Source organism: Rana temporaria, chromosome 5, assembly GCF_905171775.1.
Source record: "Rana temporaria chromosome 5, aRanTem1.1, whole genome shotgun sequence".
NCBI lineage: Eukaryota > Metazoa > Chordata > Amphibia > Anura > Ranidae > Rana > Rana temporaria.
The window spans coordinates 380,984,424-380,999,218 of NC_053493.1; positions in this window are offsets into that span (position 1 = coordinate 380,984,424).

The window sequence follows — 14,795 nt, forward strand, 5'->3', positions numbered from 1 at the left end:
CAGACCGGAAACAACGCTGGAAAATAAGGTACAGAATAAGTGAGAAAACTGTAACTAGCCGATTCAGTGTCACGTCGGAGCAGTAGTTAGATATGTGTGTGGTCCTAATGAGGGTGGAGATCCGCTTTAATGTCATCAGTCTGTTCAGTTCTCCAGTAAATGATTGCTGCATTGAAATTCTAATCTATCTCTACCTACTTACTGGAACAGCGCTCCCACTGCTGAATTTTGTTGCAGTGCGATTTGCGCCAATTTTTTTGTGTTGATGCAAATCGCACCACAAAGTATCAGTACTCGGTATCGGCAAGTACTTGACTGAAGGTTTCGATACTTGTAATCGCCGATAAAAAAACGGTATCAGTGCAATCCTAGTTGTCATGTTGTGCAGTCATGTTGGAACAGGAAGGGGCCATTCCCTAACTGTTCTCACAAAATTAGGAGCATTAAATTGTCCTTTATGGACCTTGCTTTGTGCACTGGTCCAAATCATTTGGGGGAGAAGGGATTAGCACTGGTCCAAATCATTTGGGGGAGGAGGTATTATGGTGTGCGATTGTTTTTCAGGAGTTGGGCTTGGCCTCTTAGTACCAGTGCAGGGAACTCTTAAGGCGTCAGCATACCAAGAAATTTTGGACAATTTCATGTTCCCAACTTTGTGGGGACAGTTTGGGAATGGCCCCTCCCTGTTCCAACATGACTGGGCACCAGTACGCAAAGCAAGGTCCATAAAGAAATGGATGAGCAAATTTGGGGTGGAGGAACATGACTAGCCTGACCTCAACCCGATAGAGCACCTCTGGGATGAATTAGAGCGGATACTGTGAGCCAGGACTTCTAGACCACATCAGTGCCTAACCTCACAAATGCTCTTCTGGAAGAATGGTCAAACATTCCCATAGACACATTCCTAAACCTTGTGGACAGCCTTCCCAGAAGAGTTGAAGCTGTTATAGCTGCAAAGGGTGGGCCAACTCAATATTGAACCCTGCGGACTAAGACTGGGATGCCATTAAATTGAAGAAAATTGCTTAAATATGCATCCTCACAGGGTGATACTGTGGATGCATCGGTATAAATGTGCCAACGTCCCGATACTTTGAGAATGGACACTAAATTTTGCTAAGACATGGACTTTAAACGGCACATAGGTAGCTCATGTAAAAATCTAGTTTTTTTTTATTATAGAATTCTAAAAAATACAATAGTACAACCAGAAATTATTTTTATAAAAAGATTATCAGTACACGGCCCAGAATAGTGCTCTAGAATCACTTCCAAAAACGATAGTAGCATTGATACACTCAAAATAAAAGAGAAACACAACCAGTAAACAATAATGCCTGAACGGTATAAGTATGGAGTGAATAGCCTTAAACATGGGTCCGATATGCAGAAAGGTTTTCTTGCTCTGCTCTACATGTTTCACGTATCATGACGCTTCTTCAGGAGCATGATGATAAACAGGTCGTATTGAGTAAGGTAACACAAACCTGGATACCAACACACTGGCAATATATCTAAGCCAGATAGCCAGTGAAGGTTGTAAAAATCGTAATAAACAGCAAAAAATAGTAAACGGGTCATAATCTGCTGGTAAGCAGAAAAAGGGGATTCCTTCCAGGTGGAGTTCACTAAACATGCCAAAGTACATACACCCAGTCTGGGCTTAGTGTATATGTAGGGCAGGGCCAATATGTCCACAGTAATGCCCAATGATGATAACGTAACCGGAGCCTTAATTCCAGACTAATTGGCGTAGTGACAAGCCTGAAAAAATATCTCCTGTGCGCTTTTAGAAATTTTTAGAATTCTATAATAAAAACCCCTAGATTTTTACATGAACTACCTATGTGCCGTTTAAAGTCCATCTCTTAGCAAAATTTAGGGATGCCATTAAAGTTGATGTGCGTGTAGAGGCAGTCATCCTAATACTTTTGGTAATATAGTGTACCTTTACCTACACACTTTGCTGACCCAACTGACCAGTCAGTGAGTGAGTGTTTGGATTTCAGGATAGAATCCAACTGCTGACAAAACCTGTGCTTTCATTCAAATTGAAAGACATAACACTCAGGCCGGGTTCACACCATTTCAAATTGGATGTGGAATCACTGCATCCAATTCGCAACAGCAGGCGAATATAACCAGCTCTCTATGGAGCTGGTTCACATATCTCCGATGCTGCTCCAGTGCGAATTTGCACAGGAGCCCTGTGTGTCTTTTGGTCTGTTTCAGACCTGAAAGGATGAACCAGGACACACAGGACCCCTGCTGTGAGCCGCCTCAGTATGCAGTCTGAACCCAGCCTAAGGCTGGTTTCACATATGCTGCGGCCGCGGTTCACAGCACCTAAATCGGTACTAAAGACGCACAGGACCCCTTTTAAATGTGGACCTCAGCCCCCTGGAGCTGTGTGAACTGGCTCCTTGGAGGTTTTCCAGCATCCAATTCGTATGACAGGAGAGTATATGTATGAACCCGTATGTGTATATATGTGAACCCGGCCTAAAGGCCCAGGTCAATTCTAGTCCATTGTGTTCAATCGTGCCTTGATAAAGGGTTTTTTTTTTTTTTTGACCCCTGAACCATGTTGGATTTTCTTTGGATTGTTCCCCTGACTTTTATTGAAATAACATTTGATCTGGACCTCTTACCAGTGGAGTGGTGTTTTAATTCTATCAGGGATATTAAAACAGAAGGCTGGGACCTGGTAAAACTGGCTATATGTGTTTAAGCAATAACATAAATAGATGTAAGGCAGAAATAGCCTTTGGAGCAGCTTTTAGATTTCCCCAGAAACCCTTTGGGTATCCAAACGGGCAAAACAACATTGAACTTCAGATTTGACCACCCAAACCCATACATTTAGGTGTGAACTGAACATCAATGTTGATCTGATGAATTTGTTAGAAAACACAGCTTAAAAATTGGAAAATTGCATTGAAATATTCCCTTTTAATGATTTTCAGTGAAAATCTCCCCATCCATATGTACGAATCCACTAATTTCCACCTATAAGCTTGCACTGGTTTGTTGACTAACTGTCTCTTTCCAGTTGAATAGTACTGTCTTCTTGGGACAACATAAAAGTTTATAAGAACCAGTCAATTCTGGGAAGAGAATATTTCCAATTATTTCAACGCTTTTTTCTAATGTACTCTAACCTGGCTATCACATTGCACTGCTAAATATATGGCCACATGTTTAGGCTTTTTCTCCACATAACTATGGTTGCCAAACAAATCATGACGGAGAAGGATTAGAACTCTCTTAACACAATTGAGGCCAAACATAGGATTACTAGGGCCTTGATTCATTCTAAAATGGTTGTGATTCTACTAAATAAATTTGATTATTACACAAAGCTGTGCTTCAATACTACTACCCAGCTCTCCCACTGTCACGTCTACCAATGCAGGTGGTCAGACACTATAGCTAGCTACTCTGTGCTTTACCTATAGCAGCCCCCTTTCCCTTAAGGCAAGCATGCCTACCGGTACTTGGTTGCCCCCCAGGACTTATACACAATACTCTAGTGCCTGGCCACCATGCCAGGGCAGATGTGAACTAAGCAAACAAACAGACTCATTGCAGTTAGCAGACTGGTAGCATGGTTTATTGACAGCCCAGGTAAAAGGCAGGCTGAGTTCAAGGAATAGTCCAATAATCTGGTCCAAAGTCATACACAGGGAAATCTTGCTTATAACAGGTGACTGTCCATATCAATCACCTTACAGGTGGACACAGACAGGGAGAATGCAATAGCCAAAACTTGGATACTGGAATGAGGAGCAGGAGCAATTAAAGGGGTTGTAAAGGTAAAAATAAAAATCCCTAAATAGCTTCCTTTACCTTAGTGCAGTCCTCCTTCACTTACCTCATCCTTCGATTTTGCTTTTAAATGTCCCTATTTCTTCTGAGAAATCCTCACTTCCTTTTCTTCTGTCTGTAACTACACGCAGTAATGCAAGGCTTTCTCCCTGGTGTGGAGAAAGCCTCTTGAGGGGGGAGGGGGCGAGCAGGCAAGTCAGTAGGACACTCTCTACTTTGCAGATAGAGAAAGGAGCTGTGTGTTAGTAGACATTCTGACACTCCTGCTCGCCCCCTCCCCCCTCAGGAGGCTTTCTCCACACCAGGGAGAAAGCCTTGCATTACTGTGTGTAGTTACAGACAGAAGAACAGTTATTTTTTTTCTTTAAATAACAAACATGTTATACCTACCTCCACTGTGCGGCTCGTTTTGCACACAGTGTCCCTGATCCACGTCTCCTGGATTCCCTCGGCGGCTGTCATGGCTCTCCCTCTGCAAGAGATTTCCACCTTCATGCGAGCGAGCTTGCATGGTGGAAAGCTCTTGCGGGCGCACTCCGGTGAAAAAAACATTTACCTTTACAACCCCTTTAAAGGGAACTAATACATATCAGGGGAATGCATTAAACTCTATGGGGGAGATTTACTAAAACTGGAGAGTGCAAAATCTGGCGCAGTTCTACATAGAAATCAAACAGTTTCCAGGTTATATTGACAAAGCTTAATTGAACAAGCTGAAGTTAGAAGCTGGTTGGCTATCATGCACAGCCGCACCAGATTCTGAGTGCTCCAGTTTTAGTAGATCCCCCCTGAGTTTAAGCACTGTAGTATACACCTTATTAGTAGTCTCATTTCTCCTGCTGTTGTATTGTATTTGACTTTATGGATATTCTTTAATAAAGAAGTGTATTTGACAGGAATGTGATCAGCTGTAATTCTTCACATGACTTCTTCAGTTACAAGCTGGGCTAGCACCTGGCATTTGGGAAGGTAAAGGTGGACCATGCGGGAGTGGTATGATAAATGGCATTAGACGTGTTGATGGGCTTCAGTGGGCAAATGCAGCATACTTTTGACATCAGTTTGAGATGCTTCTGACATCACTCCTAAATGTTTGCAGGTGCAGTTGACCTGCTTCGGGTGCTTTTGATTTCCTATACTTGTACTGGGAGAGAAACAGTTCTGAAGCAAACTAAAGCCATTTAGTTGGGTCCACGAGCAACCACTGCCAAACTGTCTTTCTGGTATTGTGAAGGACTAGTATTAAATGTAGAGCTTGAAGGACACCGCCACTCACTAGTTCTTCTTTTTAAGGGCTTTGTTTGCCCATTTTTATTAAAAGAAGTTCAAAACAAAATCAAAGGTTTCCCTCGCAGGGGTTTCAGCACTCCTTTTCATCAACAACATTACATTCAGCCTCCTGGCTTATACATATAGCAGTTCCCTTGGAAACACCATCCACTTAGATAGCAGCCCTGCACTGCTCTGATCCTTTAGACTTGGGTCTCTGGCTTCCACTATGCACACAAGCACTCTCTGGCTTCTACAGTGCACACTTGCACTCTATGGCTTCCCCAGTGCACACCTGCACTCGTCGGGAGGGTGGAGCCCAGAATGCTGGTCCTGACTCTACTATCAGGCCCACACATACCTGAACAATCAGTGTGCCATTGAGTCTCAAAACCGGGATCCAGGACTGGGGATTTCATCCCACCTGGATCTCTAAGAAATACCTGGGCTCCAGGTCCCAAAGTGGACTTTTGTAAATAATGAGGAAACTGAAAAGACAGTTTCCTCCCAAACAAGCAAATAAACTGGAGCCCCTCAACATGCCTAGTTTAGAATCCTGTATTCAGGATACACTTGTGATGTGGAGGGCAGCAGGAAGACTCAAGAGATTGACCTTCCAGGAAATGTTCTTTTCAGAAACAACTTCAGCAGTGGATTGTTCAACATTGAAGGGGCAATCAGCAATGAGGGCAACAGAAGAGTTGAAGAGTAACTCCACTTTTGTATAAAAAAACATCCATTTCAAGTAGTTTAACCACTTCATTACTGGGCACTTAAACCCCCTTCGTGCCCAGACCAATTTTCAGCTTTCAGCGCTGACGCATTTTGAATGACAATTGCGCGGTCAAACAACACTGTACCCAAATTATATTTTTATCATTTTTTCCCCACAAATAGAGCTTTCTTTTGGTGGTATTTGATCATCTCTGCGATTTTTATTTTTTGCGCTATAAACAAAAAAAGACAGAAAATTTTGAAAAAAAACACAATATTTTTTACTTTTTGTTATAATAATATCCCAATTTTTTTTTAAAAATCGCAATAAGCGTATATTGATTGGTTTGCGCAAAAGTTATAGCGCCTACAAAATAGGGGATAGATTTATGATTTTTTTTTTTTTTACTAGTAATGGCGGCGATCTGCGATTTTTTTGGTCAGGCCTGCAATATTGCGGTGGACGTATCGGACACTTTTGACACAATTTTGGGACCATTCACATTTATACAGCGATCAGTGCTATAAAAATGCACTAATTACTGTATAAATGTGACTGACAGTGAAGGGGTTAACACTAGGGGGTGAGGAAGGGGTTAAATGTGTATCCTGGGTGTGTTCTAACTGTGTGGGGGGAGGGGACTGACTGGGGGAGGTGACCGATGCTGTGTCCCTATGTACAAGGGACACAAATCGGTCTCCTCTCTCCCTGACAGGACGTGGGGACTGACTGGGGGAGGTGACCGATGCTGTGTCCCTATGTACAAGGGACACAAATCGGTCTCCTCTCTCCCTGACAGGACGTGGAGCTCTGTGTTTACACACAGAGCTCCACGTCCCTGCTGTCACCGCCGATCGCTGGTACCTGGCAGAAATCGCGGCCGCCAGGCACACGCATCGGCTTCCCAGCGATGCGCGGGGCACAGTGTTTTCCCGCTGCACCCCCAGCGGCGTGCATGGGGAATGTAAACAACAGGACGTCCAGGGACGTCCACCCGGCACTTGAGAGCTGCGCTGTGGACGTCTTTCGTCTATAGTGCGGATCTCAAGTGGTTAACAAACTTTGTTGAGGAGTCCTAACTTGTTCTGCTTTTAAGCAAAGAGTATTTGTTTGACTATATCCTTTGTATACTAATTCTGAATGGGAGAGAATTGTTCATTATAATCAGCTGTTGAACGATTTGTGCCCTGATGAGAAAAATTGCAGTCACTGTATCCCTTCAAAAGTATGTTTTAGTAGTATTTAAAGTAGCATAGACAAAACATTTTTTTATCGTGGATAGAGTAAGGGAGGGTTATAAAAAAAAACATCCACAGGCTGCACTGATCCTAATAGTGTGGTAAGAAAGCAGGCTCACTAGATCATGTGCACATTCACAATTTATTAAAAATGCAGGTAAAATGTTCACGTACATGAAGTAGCTCACAAAAATAGTTCTAGATGACCAGATGATTACATAAGTCACTGATGGTGAATGTGACACATGGATGTGGAACCGGATGGATGGTTTAAGCCCCGGGAACTCCTGTGGTAGTGGCTGGGTGGCCGGGTGGCACCAAAGAGGATGTAGGAGGCCATCAGTGGCTGGGGGACTGATACACTTGTGGGCTTGATGTGACTCGCTCAAAGCCCAGAGATAATGTTTGGTGCTGGTGGAAGCTCTCCACAGGCTCTGTTGTGTGAGGGCACCAATGGACTCATCCAACAACTTGCCACCTACATCCTGGACTCTTAACATGTTATTGAGGTTCTCCAGAGTTACAGGTGGGATAGTCAATACATGAGGGCATCCCTTAATGTCTGTTCACTTTATAACTCAATCCCCCATGAGGTAGGTCTCAGAGCACTCAATCATTTTTTTGTGTAAAAACTGTCAGATAAATTCCCGCCAGGGCCAGTTTTTACCAGATGATACACAATTCTGTTTAGAACATAACTACTTCTCTTTTCTTTACATATTTTTCATACAAACCAGGGGCACGGTGATAGGTGCCAACATCACCATGGGGTATTGGGAAGAACTAATTATATAATCCCATGCTTAGGATGCTAACCAATGTGAATTAAGCAAATCACTGGCTGCTGCTCTGTTAAGGTACTGTACCTTTAGATTACATAAATAGGTGTTCTGAGCGCTACGTGGTTACCTAAAACAAATCCCCACTTGTGTACTTGTGCCTTTGATAAAGCCCTGTGGGAAGGGTAAAAACGTGCCAGCTGATTGCAAGAAACTCCTGGTTTGCCATTTTGCTTGCATTTCTTCATGCACAAGTAAGTGTAACTGCTTTTAACTTTGTTAGTTATTTTAATAAATATAATTACGCTATTTGGATCATTTTTGCCATCACATTTATGTCCACTTGTGAGTAAAAATACTGCGTTATGGCACACCACTGGGGAACATACCCAGCAAGGAAGACTATAAGTTCCAGCATGTTCAAGAAAATATAAAGCGCTCATGACTCTTATAATATAGGAGACCACACCAGTCGGTGAGTGAGTGGGGACAATGAAGGGGAGCACAATTTGCATATTTATAGAAAGAGACAGTGCTTTATTTATAGAGACATCACTTTTTACTTTAGAAATTACATCATTGATCATCACATTCTGCATATATGAAGATGCAAGGATATGGACTAATTTATGAATGGCTGTATGGAAAGAATCTGTACTCTGGAATCCATCCAAATTTTTTATTCGATAATCACCAAGTACAGAGTAACTGCTAGTTACTCTGTACTTAGTGATTATCGAATAAAAAATTTGGATGGATTCCAGAGTTCTTTCCATACATGAATATTCCGAGTTTGCGATGAGTGGGAGGTCGTCTGCACCTGGAACCTGGAGAGAAGGTACCTGTAACCAACATGCATATTAGGAGGTTTTCACAGTTAGAGCGGTACTACCCTGTGTGTACATTTAATTTATAAATGGAACATGGTTATTTATGTATTTATTAATTAATTCTTTATTTCAGATAATTTCAAACAATACGTTTTTTCAATTGTTTATTGCAAAATGTTATTAATTGCTTATTGAAAATATATTAATCATGAGTACACAAGATATGTTTATATGTAACCAGGTAGCGCTCAGATGGAACAACAACCCCTATGTGAGACACATCATATTTTATGGAAGATACATTGATGATGTACTTCTTATTAGAGTTGGGGCAACAGTGTGGGCCAAGCAAAAAATTGGCCCGAACACCACCTGTTATGTCTGCCCATTTGGTGAACACCCAAATTTGCAGGGTGTTCGCCAGGTGTTCACCCCACCCAATCATTGTGTAGTAAATAGCTGGTTGTTAAGGGGTGGACCAGGAAGTCCTTAATAACTGATGAGTTATCAGCTGTCAACGGGCTTCCCCACTGACAGCTGAATACAATAAAACATTTCAGGCAATTAAAAAAAAACAATGTGGGGTCCCCCCAAAATCTGTACCAGACCATTAATCAAGAATGCAGCCTGGCATGCCAGGAAAGGGGGGGTGAGTGAGCATTCCCCTCTCCTGAACCATACCAGGCCACATGCCTAAAACATGGTGGAGATGCTTTGGGGTAGGGGGCTCTGCCCCCTCCTTTAAGCATATTGCCCCCATGTTGATGGGGACAAGGATCTTCACCCCATAACTCTGGGCTGTGGTTGTGGGGGTCTGCAGGCACAGGGCTTTTCTGAATCTGGAAGCCCCCTTTAAAAAGGGGGCCCCCAGATCCCGCCACCCATGTGAATGAGTATGGAGTACATAGTACCCCTACCCATTCACCAAAAAAAAGTGTCCAGAAGTAATAAAAACACAGAGACAGTTTTTGACAATTCAATTTTTTTACCAAAAATATGTAGAAGAATACATATTGGCCTAAACTGATGAATACATTTTTATATAATTTTTTGGGATATCTATTATAGCAGAAAGTAAAAAAAAAGTATTTTTTGTTTATAGCGCCAAATAATAAAAACTTAGCATAGGTCATCTAATACCACCAAAATAAATGTTTGTGGGGAAAAAGGGCATTCATTTTGTTTGGGTACAACGTTGCATGACTGCGCAATTGTGAGTTAAAGTGACGCAGTGCCGTATCCGAAAAAAATGGCCTAGTCATTAAGAGGGTAAATCCTCCCAGAGCTGAAGTGGTTAAGCATCATTAAAATCACTGCTCCTGTAAAAACTGTATTGATACATGTCCCCCATACACTTTTTATGGCCAATTATTTGCATATAAGCCTTCAAAATGGGGACTTTTAATTTTCAAGTTCGCGTCCCATAGACTTTAATAGGGTTCATTGTTCGGATCAGACCTTTTTTTCTGTTTAGGTGCAAACCGAACAGGGGAGTGTTCAGTCCATATCTACACTTTATATGGGATGGTGGCATGGGTGTGTTTCTGGCCTCTGTGTTTCCATTGTTGCTAAAAATCACTCCAAGCCAGTTGGCGGCAACTCTTGTTTGCATTATGCCAGTTGCCACCATCCAGCGTGGAAGACCAATATACTCAAAGGTCAACTTCTTATATTTTTTTAATTCAGTCATTTTTTTTATTGTTTTCAACGACATCATATACAAATTAGAGCATTCTACATTCAAAATACATTTGAAAAATCCAGATACAGTAGGCATACACATATTACATCATCCATTAACCCCCCCAAACAAAAGAACAAAAACAAAAAAAATCAATCTTTCCAAATAGCTTCAAATTTCCCTTGATTCTTTCTATGTAGGTAAATATATTTCTCATTTACTAAAGTTTCCCATAGTTGTGTTCTCCATTCCTCTACCGTCGGTGGATCCTTTTCTGCGCTATCAACTTACGTGCCAAAAACAGGCATCTCGCTTTTGCACTATAAATGTTAGCTGATATATTAGGTTTATTTACTATATTTAACAAACATATTCTTGGATCTAATATTAATTTTATACCTAGTGTATTATTAATATTTTTAATTATACCTTCTCAAGTTTGGGACACCTCCAAAGCATGTGTATAAGATTGGCTGGGGTGCCTCTACACCGAGGACATAGGGGAGATTCCCTACGTTTACACTTAAATATTTTTTCTGGGGTATAATATGATCTGTGTAAAATACACAGTTGTGTTAATTTTTGGGTTGTGGAGAGTGAGACCTCTAAGATCGCTGAGAGAGCCTCCGACCACTGTGCTGTGCATCTGACAGTGGGCCAAGGTCTCGTTCCTATTGTATCCTTGCCGGAACCACTACTTTTTTTTTTAAACTTGCTATTCAGTATCTCATAAATTTTGGATATTAAGCCACATCTTTTTCCCTCCCCTTTAAACAATAATATTATTTTGGAACCATTTAAATTGAACTCTGACGTATGTACCTGAGCCTGTACAGCGTGTCTAAGTTGCAGAAACTGGAAGAACCTCTGTCTTGGAATCCCAAACTCCTCAGACAACTGAGAAAATGATTTTATATTACCATTACAAAACATTTGCTCAATATACCTGTATCTAATACCTCAAGTCTGCCAAAACTCAAATCCCTCCAATTTCTGCAATTCTGCATAATTTTCATTATTCCAGATTGGAGTATAAGAGGTAAAACCTGTAATATTTGTAGTATCCTTCATTTTCTGCCATACATAAGCAAATAATTTACCTGTAACCAAATTTTTATCTTTTTGCATAATTTTAGCCTCCAATGTGGACAGCAATGTATACCCAGGTCAAATGTCAATTTCTTAGGCTTAAAATTAATTGCTCTAGGATCCAAGATAATGTCACACAAAGTTATGCCGTGTACACACGATCGGTCAAATCGATGAGAACGGTCTGATGGACCGTTTTCATCGAACCAAACCGATCGTGTGTGGGCCCCATCGCATAGGTAAAAAAAAAAAGCAATCTTGTTTTAAATTTAACCGATGGATACATAACCGATAGAGAAAAAACGATTGTTTGTAGGCACGTCCATCGGTAAAAAATCCACGCCTTTAGAATCAAGTTAACACATGCTTGGAAGCATTGAACTTTGTTTTTTTTCAGCACGCCGTTGTGTTTTATGTCACCGCGTTCTGACACGATCGTTTTTTTTAACCAATGGTGTGTAGGCACGACTGACCATCAGTCAGCTTCATCGGTTAACCGATGAAAACGGTCCATCAGACCGTTTTCATCGGATGGACCGATCGTGTGTACAGGGCTTAAGACACTGTTTGATACATTTAAAGAGAATTAGTACCCTGAGGATCTCTTACATGAAGCCTATGAATCCTGTCTGGTAAAATGTCTTAGTATTAAGACAGTTGCAGCTCCCTCTGAAAATAATGTCAGATTCATTACAGGTTTCAATGGTAATTTTAAGGCCACTACTTGCACATTTTATGTTCCAATCAAAAACTAGGTTCCCACCTTCCATCTGTACCCCAAGTTGCATTCAGAGAAGTGCAGACTTTGAAAAATCAAATTGCACCAGGAACCTTAAAAAAACTGAGACCAAGAGATCCATGGACATTAGACGTCAGTTCTAGTAATGTTTATTCCAATTCCATCAGACACTCTATTACCTGTTCCACCCAATATGTAGTAAATGTTCTACATTGCCCCTGCAACTTACACAATGCGCTCTATACGCACCCTACGCACAAGAGTGGGGGAACACTGTAGGCTCATAAAAGAGGGAAAAGATAAACACAGTATTCCCTGTCATTTTGACTCACACCATGGTAAAAATTATAAAGATCTGTCTGTATTAGCGATTGAGCATATACCCAATGGATGATGAAAGATTTCTGCAGCTGTGTATTACATAAAGCCTATGGATTTATAGTCTCAATACGCTTTCTCATTACGGGCTGAATGAGGATCTTGACAATTACGCTGTCATGTGATATACACATTCTATGATTAGCAACCCCCCCTTTTTATCTCCCCTTCCTTCTTTTTGTGTTGGTCCACTTTTTGTAGAGTACATTTTCTTCCTTTTTTGTTTGTTATACAGGAGTTCAATGTTTGTTTTATTTTTATAGCTATTACTCTTGTTTTTGTTCCGCACGCCTGTTCCCCTTATTAATAGACAGGCGCTTTCAGAGCTGTAATGTGTTCCATGTTGGAGCTCGGCCTACGCTACACAAATGCATGCCATTGCTCCCCATGCCGAAACACCGCTCCAGTCTCAACTACCTCTTTAATGCCATATACACTTACTGCTACTCAGAGCATGCTGGGGACAACCTTTCAAACCTTCTACTGCTGTGTTATAGGACTGTCTGCTAAGGAATATGTTAAAGGCACATCTACATGCAATTACCCTGAGCTATTCACCTGTCATATATAACTAATAGTTATTACTACAGCTCTCAGTTGCTATATGTACTCTCAAAGTACCTGAGCTACATTCATCTCTTATATATAACTACTACTTATAATTATAGCTCTCAGTTACTATATGTACTCTCAAAGTACCTGAGCTATATTGCCTCTCATTTGTAACCAATACTTGTTACTGCAACTAACATTTACTATGTGCTTGACAGAAGTGTAAAATACTCATAGGCCTCGTCCTAATTGTTGAACATGTTCGCTCAAACTTTTCTATGCTAGGGGTTGATGCTTTTTCATAGCATCTCCCCTAGTGGCCTAATACATCCCTATATGCTTATGGTGATATGATGTAGAGAACCCCCAAACTCCTGTTATGAGGAGTGACGCCTGGGGTCCCTTACTGATAAGCACCTGCATATAGAGGTGTATTGGAATATTGATCTTGAACTATATTTTTAAACACTAAGCTCTGGTCGCATGTCGTAATGCCTCCATGCTTAGTAGCTCAACGCCTTTCTTTATATGACACAGAGATGATGTGTATATATATATACGTATATATAACTCCTGTTGCGGGAAGTGACTGGGGTCCAATACTGAGCTGTCGCATAGAGAATCGCATTGATATCCTTCCTAACCGCAGTTGTGGTTCACTCCTTTCACCAGTGCTGTTACAGTGACCAGAGGAAGGTCTTAGTCCCCAAAACATGTAGTCCCTGGTCCTATAGCTACCGGCTATTCGTTTATTCCTGTTTATTATGTTTTCTGCAGCCCCTCGCCTTCCAGGGCAGGTTCCCAAGTCCATTGGTGCCCTCACACAGAAAAGCCTTATGGAGTGCTTCTACCAGTTTTTTTAAGGTTCCTGGTGCAATTTGATTTTTCAAAGTCTGCACTTCTCTGAATGCAACTTGGGGTACAGATGGAAGGTGGGAACCTAGTTTTTGATTGGAACATAAAATGTGCAAGTAGTGGCCTTAAAATTACCATTGAAACCTGTAATGAATCTGACATTATTTTCAGAGGGAGCTGCAACTGTCTTAATACTAAGACATTTTACCAGACAGGATTCATAGGCTTCATGTAAGAGATCCTAAGGGTACTCCTTCTCTTTAAATTTATCAAACAGTGTCTTAAGCCCTGTACACACGATCGGTCCATCCGATGAAAACGGTCTGATGGACCGTTTTTATCGGTTAACCGATGAAGCTGACTGATGGTCAGTCGTGCCTACACACCATCGGTTAAAAAAACGATCGTGTCAGAACGCGGTGACATAAAACACAACGGCGTGCTGAAAAAAAACGAAGTTCAATGCTTCCAAGCAATCTTTAAATATTGAATGCTGTTTGATTTAGCAGTAATTACCTCATTAGTTAATGCTATAATTTACTGCATTAAGCTGGTTGCTAAGAAAGCCGGCCGCGGCATCCTTAACAACCAATGACTTATCAGCTGTCAGCGGGTAAAAAAAAGTTGAGGATTAAAAATGTCCCCCCCAATACATATCAGGCCCCTTGGGTCTGGTATGGATTTTAAGGGGAACCCCATGCCAAAATCCCCTGTGACATCACAAGGGGGCAGGACCCCCAGGTGGTGGGACCTTCCAGATTCTGATAAGCCCCCTTCCCGCAGACCCCCACAACCACCTGCCACGGTTGTGTCTCCATCAACATTGGGGCAAGGTGCTT